The following is a 15,266-nucleotide window of genomic DNA, read 5'->3' as shown; positions in this document are numbered from 1 at the left end:
AAAAGTTTTGGACCCGGAGAAGAAGATACAGAGAATCAAATCAACGGATTAAAAAAAATTACTTTCCATCGAACAGGTTCATCGTTACCAACGTTGCGTCGATTACCATTATTCAGCTCACCGGCGAATTGATACACAAAAGCAAATAAAGCAATCAGAAATAATCGACATGAACTCTCTGCTCATTGGATTCGATTCTAATCACTATCGCATTTCGATGCTTGACTCGATGTTTCCAACTGTAGATGGTTCGTTTTATTTTCGGTGTGTGTGTTGCTTTTTTGGTTTTATTGTGGGTTTTTATTCAGCATGATTGTTGGCTATATGATTTTTTTTTAATTCTCCAGTGTTTCGCTCATTATCATTAATTTTGCCGTGGTCAAGCCATAAAGGCGTTCGTATAAATATGCTAATGGATAATATTTCCTGTATATGTCTGTTGTGCGCGCGAAAGAACATTTTCTCTCGTGGCATGCTGCTGTTGTTGTTATACTAATAGTTTTATTTAAAAAAAAAAACTCTAAATTGCTGCTTGGCCATCAATTCCCGAGACCATTTCAACTAAACTTATGCTACGTTTTACATTCGACACGTATGAATCGAAGCGAGACATAAATTCAATTAGCCACTCCATTTTGAATGGTTGATATTTGTCCTGTTAAATTGCTTTTTCCGTTCCATCGAGTTCGTTCAGTTTAAGCGAGATCGAAGCAGAGAAAGAGAGAAAATTACATAAGTTTTCGATTAAATCGTCCTGGAATAGGAAATTGATTTTTTGCTCTCGGCTGGCATGAAAAACACTTATTTAATCGATGAAATGATTGCAAAACGTACACAAAATTTACGGTATAGGCATTGACCATTAACAAGTTAATTATGCATTTAATTTATCTCCCACAAATGTAACACACACACACATGCTTGTGCCGTAATATGTGCATTTGAACGATTGGGATGGCGCGGAGAAAATAGAGGTACAGAGAGAAAGCGAGAAAATGAAATGGTGCCGATAAAGGATGAAAGATAAGAAATTAAATTGCCCCGCTGGGTTTTGGTTTGACCCAAACGACAAAACAAATCTATAAATACGACACCAAAAATATCTATTCATCATTTAAACGACTCGAAGGAACAAGAAAAAAAAAACAGATTGAAAATGTGGCCTTTCCAAAGACCTGCAACGAAACATATCTGATAAACAATTAAGCGGAGTTTGTTTTTATTTTAATGTTTCTCATTTTTAATTTTTCACTTGGTTTTTTATTCCCTTGACAATCGAACACGCCGTATAGAAAAACGGGTCTCGCTACAGCTATCACTTTGGAGAAATTGATGTAATGAGTCAAAGTGAAAGAAAATGCACATGACAGACGCGATCGGAGCATGCATCCGAATTCACATGGATGTCATTAAAATATTTACTTTTTATGGAAGCATTTTACTGATTAATGACGTTTATTTAATTTAATGGATTTTTCCGATTCCGTTGGGTTTTTTTTCTACAGTTTTGTTGATAAGGCACGCAGAAGCGAACGAAAAAACGATTGAATTAATTTCTTATTTTTTTTAATCAAAGTTCGATAAATATTTGGTGAATTGATTCATTGAGGTGTGTCATCAATCATTTTAAAGCGAATATATATTTTTTTTGCACAGTCAGTTTAATGCAAACTATATTTGTAGACAATTTTGCATTTATCGTTGAATGAGAAACAAAAAAACAGAAACTTTCTAAATCCAGTTGAATGGCACAATTTGTGTGTGTATAATTACCATCGATAAGACAAACCACAATTTATTGTTAGAGTGAGAAAAAACCATCCCAATGGAATCGAAGCAAATATTTTATTTTCCATCGTAATTGTTGCTTTTGTTTTTTTCCATTCGCCAAACAAAAGTGTACAATTGTGTGCTTGAAACTGGTTTGGTGAGACAAAGTCTAAAACTGTAACTGATTGGGTACGATTCATGTCGTGAGTCATAAAATTAAGATAAAGACCAGTGTTAAAAGTTTGTAAAGTGAATGCAACCATGATGAGACAATGCAGGTGCTCTAGTTTCACAGGCGCACCATCGCCACGAAATTATCACAGTTTGTTTGCATTCGCATGAATAAATTTCGAACATAAATAAAACATCGCATGCAATTTTTGGTACATAAAATGACAACAGCGCTGAGCGTTAGGCGCAATTCATAATGCTGTTGTTTTTCCATGCAAAATGCAAATATCCACTTCTTGGGTCGTGTGGCGAATAAAGATGTTGGCTCTTGATTGGAGAATATTTTATTAGTTTTTGCGCCCGTTACGCGATATGGTGCGGCATTCGATTGAGCCGAACGAACTCTCTCTCTCTCTCTTTCGCTCCATTCTCTTTATTACTTTACCATTTGAATTGCTACTTCTTGTCAACCAGCCAATATTTTTGTGCCCGGATTGTTGAGTGCACTGGTGTTTTTTTGTCAATCGAAAAATGATCAGAAAATACGAACGAACGAATGAAAGCGTCGAGTTTTCCAATGCTTCGATTTTATTTTGATGCCAATGCGATACGGAATTTTAAGTGCTGGATATCGAACGGTGTAACGTCAGTTTGCGCAACAATATATTAAATTTCATTTTCTTGCATTGCCTTTTAACATTTTCGCTTATCTATTGTGATCGCGCAACCATCGTTCATTGCATATTACCAAAGAGTGCAAAGAGCTGCCGTTGGCATTCGATGTACATATTTTTTTCCTTCTTCTTTCACTTCGGTTAATAGATTTGATTTCTTCTCGTGAGGTTTTTTTTCGTTTCGTCTTTAATGGAACAAAGTGAATTCCTCGGTGAGTTGCTATCAGTTGACTCTTTATTGTATCAACTTCAAGAGTTGCACACAACATCGACAACACACACACACACACACAATAAATATAATGACAACGATGACTTTCAGTTTGTATTTTCATTCTCGACTGTTTTTTTTCTCTCGAGTAACTCGTTGCTTTCGTTCGGTATTTTAAAGATCAATCGTATATAGGTAAATTAGTTTAAGTTTTTTTTATATATGTATTGATTGAGTTTGAATTTCATTCGATTTCTTTAAAGTGTTTCTCCGTCGCGTCTTTGTTGTGTAGAGAGTTGAGCGGCATTTTATTCGTTGTTGTTATTGCATTCGAAGTAAACGATTCATCAAAATGTAATGAGAATGTTTGTTGGCTTTCAACATGTAAACAGCCAATGAACCGAGGAGGTAAAGAAACCCAAACTCAATTGATATTGGCACATCAAATTAACATCACATTTCTGACGTCGACGAAACTAATAGACGCGATTGTCAATCAATTACTCACAATGAAATCCGAATGCACAATGGCAAAACCATTCGAACCACTTGAAAATCATCCAAAATGTACGCGTATACGCTCAAATGGAATCAATCAAACAATAGTTTTCAATCGATTTCAGTGTTTTTTTTTTCTGTTCATCAATTTAATTGGGCAAATTATGAATTCGTTACGCCAGTCGATGCCACAGCTTCACGCGAATCAGAGACGAGTGTTTACGATTCATGTGAATAGCGATAAAATCATTTTAATAACAATAAAAGCCACTCAAAAAGTTTATATACATATTTGAATTGCATTGTGAAGCATCAAAAATCTATTGATTTTTTCGGTCTCTTCTCTTAAAAATTCATACTATGTATCGATCAATATTCGTTCAAAGCTGAATTTGCTGTACTCATTTTAATCTGTATATAGATACATGGTAATGACTTTTTCATCAGAAAACTGTGCATGCATGCAAAGGAGGCAACTGGCCACTTCTGTATTCAGTTGAAAAGTGATCTGCACTTCCTCTCCCGCCATGTACTATCTCATGTTCTGCTGTGGCACGCAATAATTCTATATGGAATCATTTGCATACTTTCGACGCTCACATTCAAGCAATGGGTGCCGAGTATAAACGGTGATTTGAAACTCACAAGATAGCAGTTATCATCTAAGCTAGCTCAATACATGTATAATAAAAAAAGAGCATTCGATCCGAGAGCTAAAATCTGATGAACCAAACGTTTTTTTCTTGCTCGTGCTCTTCGTTCTGTTTTCATTTTGCTTCAGAATGTTTACTTAATCATGGATTCAGTGAAAGAAAAAAAAATGTTGATGTGACAGATTTTATTGTGACTAGCACAAGATCCTAATGATGGATCGTCAATGGGAGTCATAGAGCAATAAAAAACCATATAAATTGTCAACGTAAACAGATTTCAGAGCAATAGATAAAATACATTTTACTTAAAATTATGACACATATGTGTGTATGTGTTTGTGTATGTGTGTTCACATCGGATACGAATTTCCATTCAGTTTGATGTAGGTTTTGAAACGTCTACAAATCTCATCTGTCGCCGATGTGTTCTCGCATGGATTTTACGGATCTTCATTTTCCTTTTTATGTGTGTCCTCTTTTTCAAAATATTTACATTAAAACTCACGTCTTTTTTTTAACAAAGTCTAAATGTGACGCAGACGTGATTGCCGTTTGATTGATTTATACATCAGATCGGGATAAATATTTGACGAATCGATTGTAATGAAAGAAGTTAGCTACCTGTCGATGTGTTTGAAAAATGAACGACATTTGATTTACGGCCTTATCTCGAATAAAATAAATTGAAAATTGATAGAATCCATCAGTTCAGTAAATGCGAGCATAAAAGAATGAATTCGACAACAGCTTTATTTTATGTTTTTTTTGTCTGTTTTAAACGATAAATATCTATATGTAAATTGGCCATTTAAATATTCATGTGCTAAATTGGACTTGAAAATTGTTTTATTTTTCTGTCGAAATGCATTAATCGTTTGATTTCGACATGATTTACGTCAAGAGCGTAATGCATTTAAAAAAAAAAAGAAGAAAAACCACAACCAATACCGAATTTGATTCAATTATTTTATTGGTTTATTCGGTTTCATATTAAATTTTATAATAATGTCGAATTGAAATGTTTGACTCCAATATCAATAATTTATGGTGAAATGAAATTGAATTTTTCTTCGAAAACCAATCCATCAATCAATTGATACAGCTGAATATATATAGATTTATTTTCATATGTTTTCATTAATTATACGATTGCCAAACAGCAAACAATAATAATTCGACCAACGAAAAAACCACAAGAAATAAATTTTATTTATTATTGAAAACTGTTATTGAAATTAATAAGCCAATTGAAAAATTTGTTATGTGTTTCCACTTGACGAGACAGCATATTAAACGGAATGAGTTCTCAAATTGAACAAAAAAATACACAATATGTCAGGCACAGATGCAGGGCACTTGGATGAAGAAAAAAAAAGTGTTGTGAATTTTGAATCTCCATCATCATCACGCTACAGCTGTTTCCATTCTTATTCGACCAGAGCTCTATGATCAATCATTGAGCTGCACACAATTAAAAATCGATACACCAAAATCACCATCAAAGTGGAAGGACATGCATCTCTCTCTCCACTTCCCATTCGGGCAGAACTTTGTCTGACAATCCAGCAAAATCAACTGTTGGATGGTTGCCTTGTGTGCGCTCAGAGTGGTAAAAACAATGCCCAATTTATTACAAAATTTTTCGAGTGTAATTAACACGAGTCGAGAGCAAGCATCATCGACATCAAAGCAAATAATTTTGTATTTTGTTAATTGAACATTTGGGACGTTCTTTTTCTCCAGTGTTTCCGACCGAACAACATCAACGGCCAAAGAGTTGTATGGTAGTGCAAACAACCTCACATGCTTTCTCACGAATTTTAAAACTTTCACATCAAATTAATCAAGTGAGCATTTTATTAAATGAAACTGTTGTGACTATGTGTTACAGCTGGATGCCTGTTGAAATATCTGTTGAACGTCACGAAAAATTATAAAATGGATGTTCCATTTAATTAATATCGTTCATCTGGAATGTCTTAAGCGCTCTTTTTTTCGTTCATGGTTTTTTTTTTCATTTGATTTTTGTGTTTGTTGATTGTTAAGCATATTTTTATGTTCTCATCGTTCAAACAAACTGTAAACATCACAGTTAAGAGGAGAGCCACTACTGTGGTTGAAGTGAGCGAAAACAATGGTTTTCGTGGGTTGGTTGGTTCACATCATTCATGGTATGGCTTGACCATAGCCAAGGCGTATAGTGTCTGTCTGATATCTCGTGCACGAGTCTTTTTGTCATTCTTATACATACAAAAAAGATCGTTTAAATAAATAATAATAATATGAACGAAAAAAAAAATGTAATTTCCATTTTTTTATCAAATGTATTTAAAACATGAATAAAACATAAAATTGCACTAATTTTTCCGCTTCCATGACCATGCACGGCTCCGGCCTGATTGAACTCTTTTTGGACACACTTTGAAAAGCATACATAAACAATGAGATGAAATTAAGAACGCATTTATTCCATTTAAAATGCACATACCTACAACATTTTAAAATGATCGTCGATTCCATTGTTTCTATTAGGCGAAAAAAAAAACGAATTTAGATTGAACTAGGCAGAGAGAGAGAAAAAAACGCATATATTTTAACATAAATGTTAAATGTGAACTGATATGATCCGAGCGAAGGAGAATAAACACGCACCTGAAAAAAAAACAGAATTCCAACTATTCAAGTGGGGCCAGCAGTAGAAACAGTGGGCAAATAACATGATTTAATTGATGGCTTCCTATTTGCATATCTCAGTCTACGTATTTGTTCAACGATTTTAATTTTTGTTGAACTATGCGCGGATTGTTTTTTTCTTCTTCTTCTTTTCACTATAAAAACTATACATTATTTTTTAAATATTCCGCATTCATTCAACTCTCTTGACAAATCTGCGCAGACTGATAAACGGAATGTGATTATTTTCCAAGTTTGTGACAATTTTTCTGCGAACTTCGGTATGACTTTTATAAATGGGCAAAAAAAATCAGTAGTAATTCCAAAGTTGTCATTGCATTGTAACATGACAAATCGTCACAAGCATCGAGAAAGACAAGCAAAAGATCAAAGAGAAAGGCTATTAAAATTATAATCCGTAGACGTGTTTGTAGAATTGCATAAAATATGAAAACAAAACAAAAAATCCTCCCGAGAATTTGCCAATGTAATAAATACCTCTATTGAAATTGCGATAATATCAAATGAAATATGCGAGATGTGTGTGGCCTCATTTTTATTTTTCAAGAATAAAAAAAATACGTTAATAATCGCATCGAATCAATAAAGACTTCAATGGAATTCTTGCGATGATTGATAGTGTTTCAGGTTGTTTATTGAAATTTAAGCATGGGATGCGCTTCAAAGCTAATGATTTGAAAGGTGTGTTGTTTCATTGTTGGCGGTGCACTTTTTTCGAAGTATGCAATTTGCAAAAACATTTAATTGCATCATTCAATAGAAACACATGCATTACACAGGCATAATTCAAAATGGATTTGCCTTCACGTGCATGTCGAATACGATTATGCAAGCGCAAATTTGGTCGAAACGTTCATTTTTTGGATCGTCTTTGGACCTTTTTTTATGTTCATTAATGCGATGTAGTTTTTTCCTTGTTAAATAAACGTAATTTCGTTTGTTTTTCTTTGCTTTGCATCTGGCTGAATCAACACGAGGCGATTTGTTGCTTTGTATTAAAGCGCTCGACGTAAACGTAACTCAAATCCGTCCATTATTCTTACCTCGATTCTTTTTTTCATATAATGTCCTTCATGCATCGCACTCACATATACAATTTCTTTTTTTTCGCTGATGTGCACACTGTTATTTTAATAGTTTATAAACGATGTGCTCGATTTACTTGGCAAACGACGGCACACAGTGCATCAAGCATTTTGTAATTTTATCTCCGCTCTCTCTGTTCTGTGTGTCTTTCTCTACTTATCTTGCCCGCTGTCTTTTGTTTCGGAGCGCGTCAGAACAAATGAACAATTCGAAAGAGGACAAAAATATATGAGCGCGGGCACACAACGAAAAACAATACACTCGACAATAAAAGAAGTGACGCTTGCAAAGAAATTGCAGCAGCAAAAAGTGTAAATACACACAGAGACACACAGCAAAGATGGCAAAAATCAACAAAATTAAATAAATAATAATCTTTAGCACAAAGTGAATCTTCCGTGTGTCCAGTTTTGTGCACAGTATGCGCGATGTACACCGTTCGCGAGTGATAGAGATACACACTGACATCACCATCAGCAACAACAGCCACGAAAAAAACCGAATAAGAAATGCTAATATTAATCGCGTACTTTGTGCACAGGCAAAGAAGAAGAAAAAAAAACGTCGACAACCATTAAATGCACACACAACAAATGAAAAGAATGAACACACAGGAAAACGACGAAATGAACGACAAAGAAATTCGCAGAGGCGAATAGTTAAGGCTGATGTGGTATCATGAGTCGAAAAGACAACACGAAATGAGCCACAAACAGCACCCATAAATGAGAGACCGTAAAAAAAAGATCCGGAATGGACACAACAGCCTTATGCGACAAACTCCGTGGCAGCTGAACTCTTTTGCTTTGGATAGATTTTTGAACTAGTACTTGGCACGCTATTATTATCTCTTTCCGATGTTGTTTTTTCTCTTTGTTGTCATCGTTGTCGATGTCGCTGCCGCTGCCGTCGTCGTCGTTGCTCTTGTCTCGTGTGTTTATTTTCACTATTTCTTGATGCAATTTCCATGAAGACGGCGCAACGACTGCATGAGAGAGAGAGACTGAGAGAGAGAATTGATACCAACAGAAATTTTGCTGTGTATTTGTATGCATAGCGAACAGATATTTGCAATTATATGTCTTATTATATGGCGGCGCATTTATACTGCTTTCTGATGATGGTTTCAATGCATTTTTTTACTTTAAACGGTGTTGAGCTCCGGATAAAAACACTGTTTCTCAGTATTTATGTTCTTCTGCTTGGTTCGCACTCTCTTTTGCTTTCTCACTCTCTATCTATCAATAGCTTGCGACGCAAAAAATGTATTTCATCCACACAAAATATAAATTGCGAGAAAAAAGCCCTATGAAATATCTATGTTCGAGACCGTACTTTTGCAAAAGCAGTAAAATGAAAACACATTGACAAATACTAAATAAGAATATATGTATCTGAAGAATGTGTGCTCGAACCAAACGTGTTTTTGTGGCTTCCGTACGGACAAACGAAGATAAGCGCGTACCAAAAATGGCAGTAGTAGTACACATAATAAACGCAATTCTACACACACTGACAGAGCGAAACAGCATCGAACGAAATGCAAACAGCTCAAATACCGATTCATGCATAGTATGCGAAGCCAAAGAAGGAAAGCATGGCGTGTAACAGAAAAAGACTCATGGTCGAGCAAAAAAAAAACGTATCCAGAAAAAAGCAAAAAAAATAACCATCTCGTATTCGATGATAAAAAGGTGAATTTTTGTGCTGTGTATGCCCAAAAAATAAACCACGAAAAGAATATAAAGAAAATATCATTTCTCCTTTTATATCTGTTTCCAATTGTATTTCTTCTTTTCTGTTGTTATTGTTGGTGTTCGGCTCTTCCTCTACATGGGTTTAAAAAAAAATCCGTCTGATGTTGTTCTGTGTTGAATTCAGTTTGTTAGGCAATTTCTTGCCATATATTTTCCGTGTTGTTTTTTTCTCTCGCTTGTATAAGTGAAACGATGGTAAAGTATTTGAATGAAAAATACACAAAATCGAAACAGTTCATGTACAATGATAAAGTGGCGCATGTATTGCACTGATGGTATTTCGTTCATTCGTATATCAGAACATTTGCGTGAGTGTGCGTGTTATTCTTTTTTTTTCTCAAGAATCGGCACAGTAAGATGAAGCATTTTAAATGCTGTATGTTATTTTTTTCTCTCTCTTTTGATTCTTTTTATCTTGTGCTTGTCTTTCGTATGGTTTGGTTTTCAACGTGTTTTTGATCATCGTTCATTCTATTCACTCTTCGCTCTTCAATGGACCGAATGCTGTACATGTGAATCGAATCAGTATTGGTTTCATTTCATATACACTTTTGTTGTGTCGATATAAGAGACCATTCGATGTTTCCCTGTGTGTACAAAACATTACACGTTTTCGCTCTCTGTCTTTCTGTTCGCCGTTTTTTTTTTTATATTTCATCTCTTTACACTTGTCGTGTAAATGTGTTTGTAATGCCATGTAATTTTGGTGTATTAGATCCGTACAAGAAATAGATTCATCTATTCTCTAGAACAATTTGACCCAATGCAATGGAAATGAACTAAACGAAAAAAAAAAGAATAACTCATACTATCAATACCGGTTTGTATGTAGTGACCGTTTCACAATCCAAATGCATACACGTACACTCGTTGCTTGTCTTTTTCTATCTATGTTTGTGTACAGAAGTCCCAGAGTGTGTGTTTCGAATGTTCTTCGAGTGAAGCGACTTTTTTTCTGTGTTTCTCTCTATCTTCTTCAAACAAACAGATCATATGCGAGAGTTTTGGTTGAGTTACACTAACGCCGTAGTTTAACAATCTAAACAAAACTCTCACATGCCCAAGAAAACAATAATAATGCACAACAATGAGAAAGAAAGACCTTTTCAAACGTCAAAATGTAATCACGTACCAAAATTTTTTTTTGTGTCCGTTCCTTTCTGAACGTGAACAAAACGTGAATTCTCAACATCATCAATAAAATTGTATATTGTTGCAAAGCAAAATGTTCATTCAAAAAAATCATAATTTCGTACAATGAATTAAAAACGAATGGAATCCCATAAATTTGATGTATTTTATTTTTCTTTTTAAAAAAATTAAGAATGAATCGCCGATTGATATATTAGTATGCTTGATATGAATTGTTAAATATTGAACGAAATTTGATACAAAAATTACGATATAAATATTTCACATACATTCAGTTGAAAATATATTTCTGCAAATACCGATGCTGTTGCAATATTGCTGGTGTCGAAATATAACACTGACAGGTTGTGATCAAGTTTTTATGAGATTTTGAACTCTTTCTCAAGCACACTCAATAAATTCACTTTACAATGGTTCAATTTTTTTTTTGAATCGTTTATTTATTCAAAACACTTTTTCCTTGTTTTGTATGTAACCCATTTAAATTCATCCAAATAAAAAGTTCACTCTGATTTATTTGCAAAAATTATTATTATTATTATTTGTTTTCGCCAATAAAACTTTTTTTGGTTGGTGTTTATAATTCTTCACCGTTAGTGCAATGATTTCAATTCGAATATTAAATCATTCACCGAACACAACACTAATTTTCTATCGTTGTTCTGTGCACAGTACTCACTCAACTATTTTTTCAGCGCTCGAATTGTAATAAAATTCACTAGCAATCGCATTAAATTATTATTTTTTGGTTTTGCTCTTTTCGTTTATTATTTTAGTTGTTTTTTTATATCGTTTCTTCTTTTTTTACTGAATGGAAATTATTTTCCTCTGTTTTTTTGGTAAAGCCGCTTTTTTGGTATTTTGTTTACATGCAACAAAGACCAATAAAAATCGCCCGATTCACATGCAAAAACCATAAAAATTTGATTTACACATTCGTTTATTTAATATAATATATTTTCTTTCGTTTATTCTTCGGTATGTTTTGCCAATCGGCTTGTGGATTTGCGCGAATCGCTTTCTTCGGCAATAATTTATGAAGTTTTTTCTCTCCTTTTTGTCCTTTATTGTTGACAAAAAAAAAACCGAATTGATTATTTTGCTATATATGTATTGCGTTTGTTCATGCGATTAAAATAGTTTCGATGCTCGCGATGAAATAAAAAACATTTCTTTTTTTGTTTTCGTTTGACAACCAAATTGTAGTTAAGTCAACAAATTCCTTTATTTTGTGTCACAATTTCAAACGCAAAAAAAACTCGAAAAAAAGAAAATGAACGAAACTGCATAATTTTGCTATGCCACAAATGGAACTCATGCGAAAAATTACGTTGAATGGAATGTGTCGCAGACACAATTCTCACGTGAAATAAATTCGAAATTCACTCATTCACTCACTTTAAAATTTCACCGTTGGGTTATAGTATTGAAATCAATACCGAATATTCAATATTCATCAAAATAGTTCGTCCTTCTTTTTGTGTGTAATAAAATTACGCGAGCCCGAACAAACCAACGATATAAACAACCGTTTCGATTGCAGACCTAACGTAAACTAAACCGAATTTTACGTGCACATTAAACACAATCGTCGTCATGTGTTGTTGTTGTTCTACCGTTCATTCACACGGATGTGCGTAGCGAATGCAAAGTGCCGCACCGTTGACGGCGACGTAGACGTCGATGATGATGACGGCAATGACGATGATGATTACTATCGTACAGTATTCCAATTTGAACGTTTCGCTGAACTCCTTTTCGGGCATGAAGCGATAACGCAAGCAAACCACTTTGCACACACTGCATGTAAACTTATCATCTCATGATGAAAAAAAAGAATTCAAAATGCTTGCAATAGAATATTTGAAAAAGAAAAAAACCATCGGAGAGTTAAAATAAAATGTATCAAGCAAAATCGTCTCTCACTCTCTGGCCGTCTCTCTCTTGTTAGTCTATCGCATAAAACCGGTTTATTTTCTGATTTGAACGCTCTCTCCGTTTTCATTCATGATTCTCCCATTTCCCCTGCAAGCGAACTCACATGAAAATGACTATACATTGAACGTTGGTGATATCGTTTGCGGTGCGACGCAACTCGTCTGCGCTGCATGTATGCATCATATCCATCATCCATGTTGTTGGATGGATAATTTTCACCTTTTTTGCCTGAAGAACAAACTGATGTTGAACCGAATTGTTCGAAGTGGTGTGCGCATGTTCAGGAATTGATAGTAACATACGAGAGTCTACTCGATTCAACATACCGTATGCTAAAAGCCGTATCCATTACGGTCTTCAATTTAAATGCCTTCACAACGGTCTTGGTTCCTTTTGTTAATTTTAATAATAAGCAAATATGCGTTGGTCAAACGAGTAATTTTACTACAATCTACGACGGATTTATGTGACCCAACAACACTCAATTGACCATGCTAAATAACAGTAATATGGGCAAGTAAATCGCTCTATTCTTAGCCGTGTTGCAAAGAGGCTGCATACAGTGTGGCAGTTCACTGTGAATATTGGTGTGTTTGCGTTGTCAACAAAATGTTATTTATTTCCTTAAATTTTTTAGAAAGAAAAAAATGTTATTACATTAACAGTAAATATTCGATGTGTGCATATATGTAAAAGGCCCCCTTTTTTTGCGTTTGCTTGTGGATCCCATATGCATTTGCCGAAAAAGTAGAGAAACAAACATCGTCAAATGAATAACAGACATTCTTGTACATTGCTTGCATTCTCCACGCGTATAGTTTGCACAACTGAAAAGTTTCAAAGTCACAGTTGGCATACGCCGATATATACCGGCTCAGCATGCTGTTTTAATGGTTGTTCTTTATTGTTTTCAATCGTTTTTCTTTGTCTCGTGTGTTTTGCGTACACCGTACATACACTGAAAGTACATTGTCTTGAGGAAACTTTCTTTTTTTTCTTTTTCGCTGTTGCTGCCTCTCTTCGATTTCTTCACGCGTTTATGTTCCTATTTAGCAAGATGTGCAGCCGGTGTGTGTGTGTTGTGTGTACCTCAGGAGGTGAGCATGCAAAATTTCATGTAATGTTAAAGTAAAATAAATGTAAATACGGTGAACGTTCCAATGCCATCGCTTGATCCTTGTTTACATAATTTCGCCAAAATGCGATAAAGAATGTTGCCAGAGACTGAATCATCGTTCGCTTTTTACACTGTTGCGGAGGCAGCATGCATAAAAATAATGATTTTGTGATAAGATAGCGACTGAAGTACACAGGCATCTTTTAAAACGTCGTAAAATTCTTCGTATAAAATGCCATAAGACGGGAAAATTAAAGTAAGAAATTCTCTTTCGCTCACACTTTTGTCGTCTTCTCTCACTCCTATGACATCAATTTTGCAATGCATTTGGATGTTTTTGTTTTTGTTTTTTTTTTGCTTCTCTCCGCTTCTTTATTTAAACGGCAAAAGATTTGGCAGAATTTATAATAACCATTTGCCATATTTCACTCGCGAAAGTTTCTCGGAAATTACATAAAAGTCGAAGTGATTATCGTGCATTTCGTTTTCCTCGATTGAATAGTTATAGAGTTCGAGTAATGAAATCGTATGACGCATACGACGATGCTATCTGATATGATTTCTGGTGTGTTTACTGTTTAGTCGCATGAAAATGTGATATGAGAAACGAGTTATTAAAAACAAGAAAACATAAACGCTTCAACTAATAATAATAATTTGCTGACATTTGATTCGTGTTGATATCGTAAAAATTACATCAAATTATATGTGTTGATTATTATTATTTTGCATTGATGTGCGAATTCAGCACATAAATACATGCGTTTATCATCTAATATTCATCGTCGTGAATTCATTCAATGTAGAGAGTGAAGATTGATTTAATTGGAGATCGTTTTGTGTGCCGTCGTCATTAAATGACAAATACACAAACCATGACGAAAATTCGCCACATTCACTGAACCAACGGAGATTACAATCTGTCGTTCCATTCACACATCAAATGCTCGAATACACCAACTAGTTCGTTATTTTATTGAGTCAACTGTTGCAGTGTGTGTTTGTGTACGGACACTGTCACTTGTAATCATTGAACGACCATGCCGCCGTCTCCGTCTCCCGTTATAAATGCGATTCACAACGAATCATTAATTTTCGAAAGACAATAGTGGTATTTTGACACAATCAGGCTGCGTAAATCAAAGCAATTGTGCGTAATTGATTTGTGATAAGAAACACTATAAGCTTTTGGCCTTTTGTTTTCGACCACTCTTACTTTCTCCACCCTCCTCTCTTGCTCTGTCTCAAATAGACGTGACTTTATTGGATTTTGGATAGCAAAATAACAATATATCATTTGAAGAGATTTCAGTCAAAAATACTTTGAAAATGCATCACGTCAAAAACGATGCTACTCAAAATTTACATTTTCCAATTATATATTTCGATTGAGTTTTGCAAGGAGGTTTTAAATTAGCATATTGATTACATGTGAACGCACGCCACACACAAATATCGTGAATGCTCTTGGAATGAAATGATTACACGAGATGAAATCATCTGTCATTTCAGAAGAAAACGAGTCTCATGTCATTTCAAAAATGA

General features: G+C 34.6%; 1 protein-coding gene across 1 annotated transcript in view; it reads right to left on the bottom strand.

Annotated features, from left to right (window-relative positions):
* The window catches only part of LOC116344350 (caskin-1-like), a 103,004-nt gene extending 90,801 nt beyond the window's left edge, over window positions 1-12,203 (bottom strand). Inside the window, exon 1 of the mRNA XM_031772844.1 lies at window positions 10,936-12,203. The gene's annotated coding sequence lies outside the window, so the exon portion shown is untranslated. The remainder of the gene's footprint in view (window positions 1-10,935) is intronic.
* Between the last annotated feature and the right edge of the window lie 3,063 nt (window positions 12,204-15,266).

This window comes from Contarinia nasturtii, unplaced genomic scaffold (genome assembly GCF_009176525.2).
Source record: "Contarinia nasturtii isolate CC-2019 unplaced genomic scaffold, AAFC_CNas_1.1 Cnas_scaffold_1037, whole genome shotgun sequence".
Lineage (NCBI taxonomy): Eukaryota > Metazoa > Arthropoda > Insecta > Diptera > Cecidomyiidae > Contarinia > Contarinia nasturtii.
The sequence above is the reverse complement of the archived record's forward strand: the minus strand, read 5'-3'. Positions and strand labels throughout refer to the sequence as shown.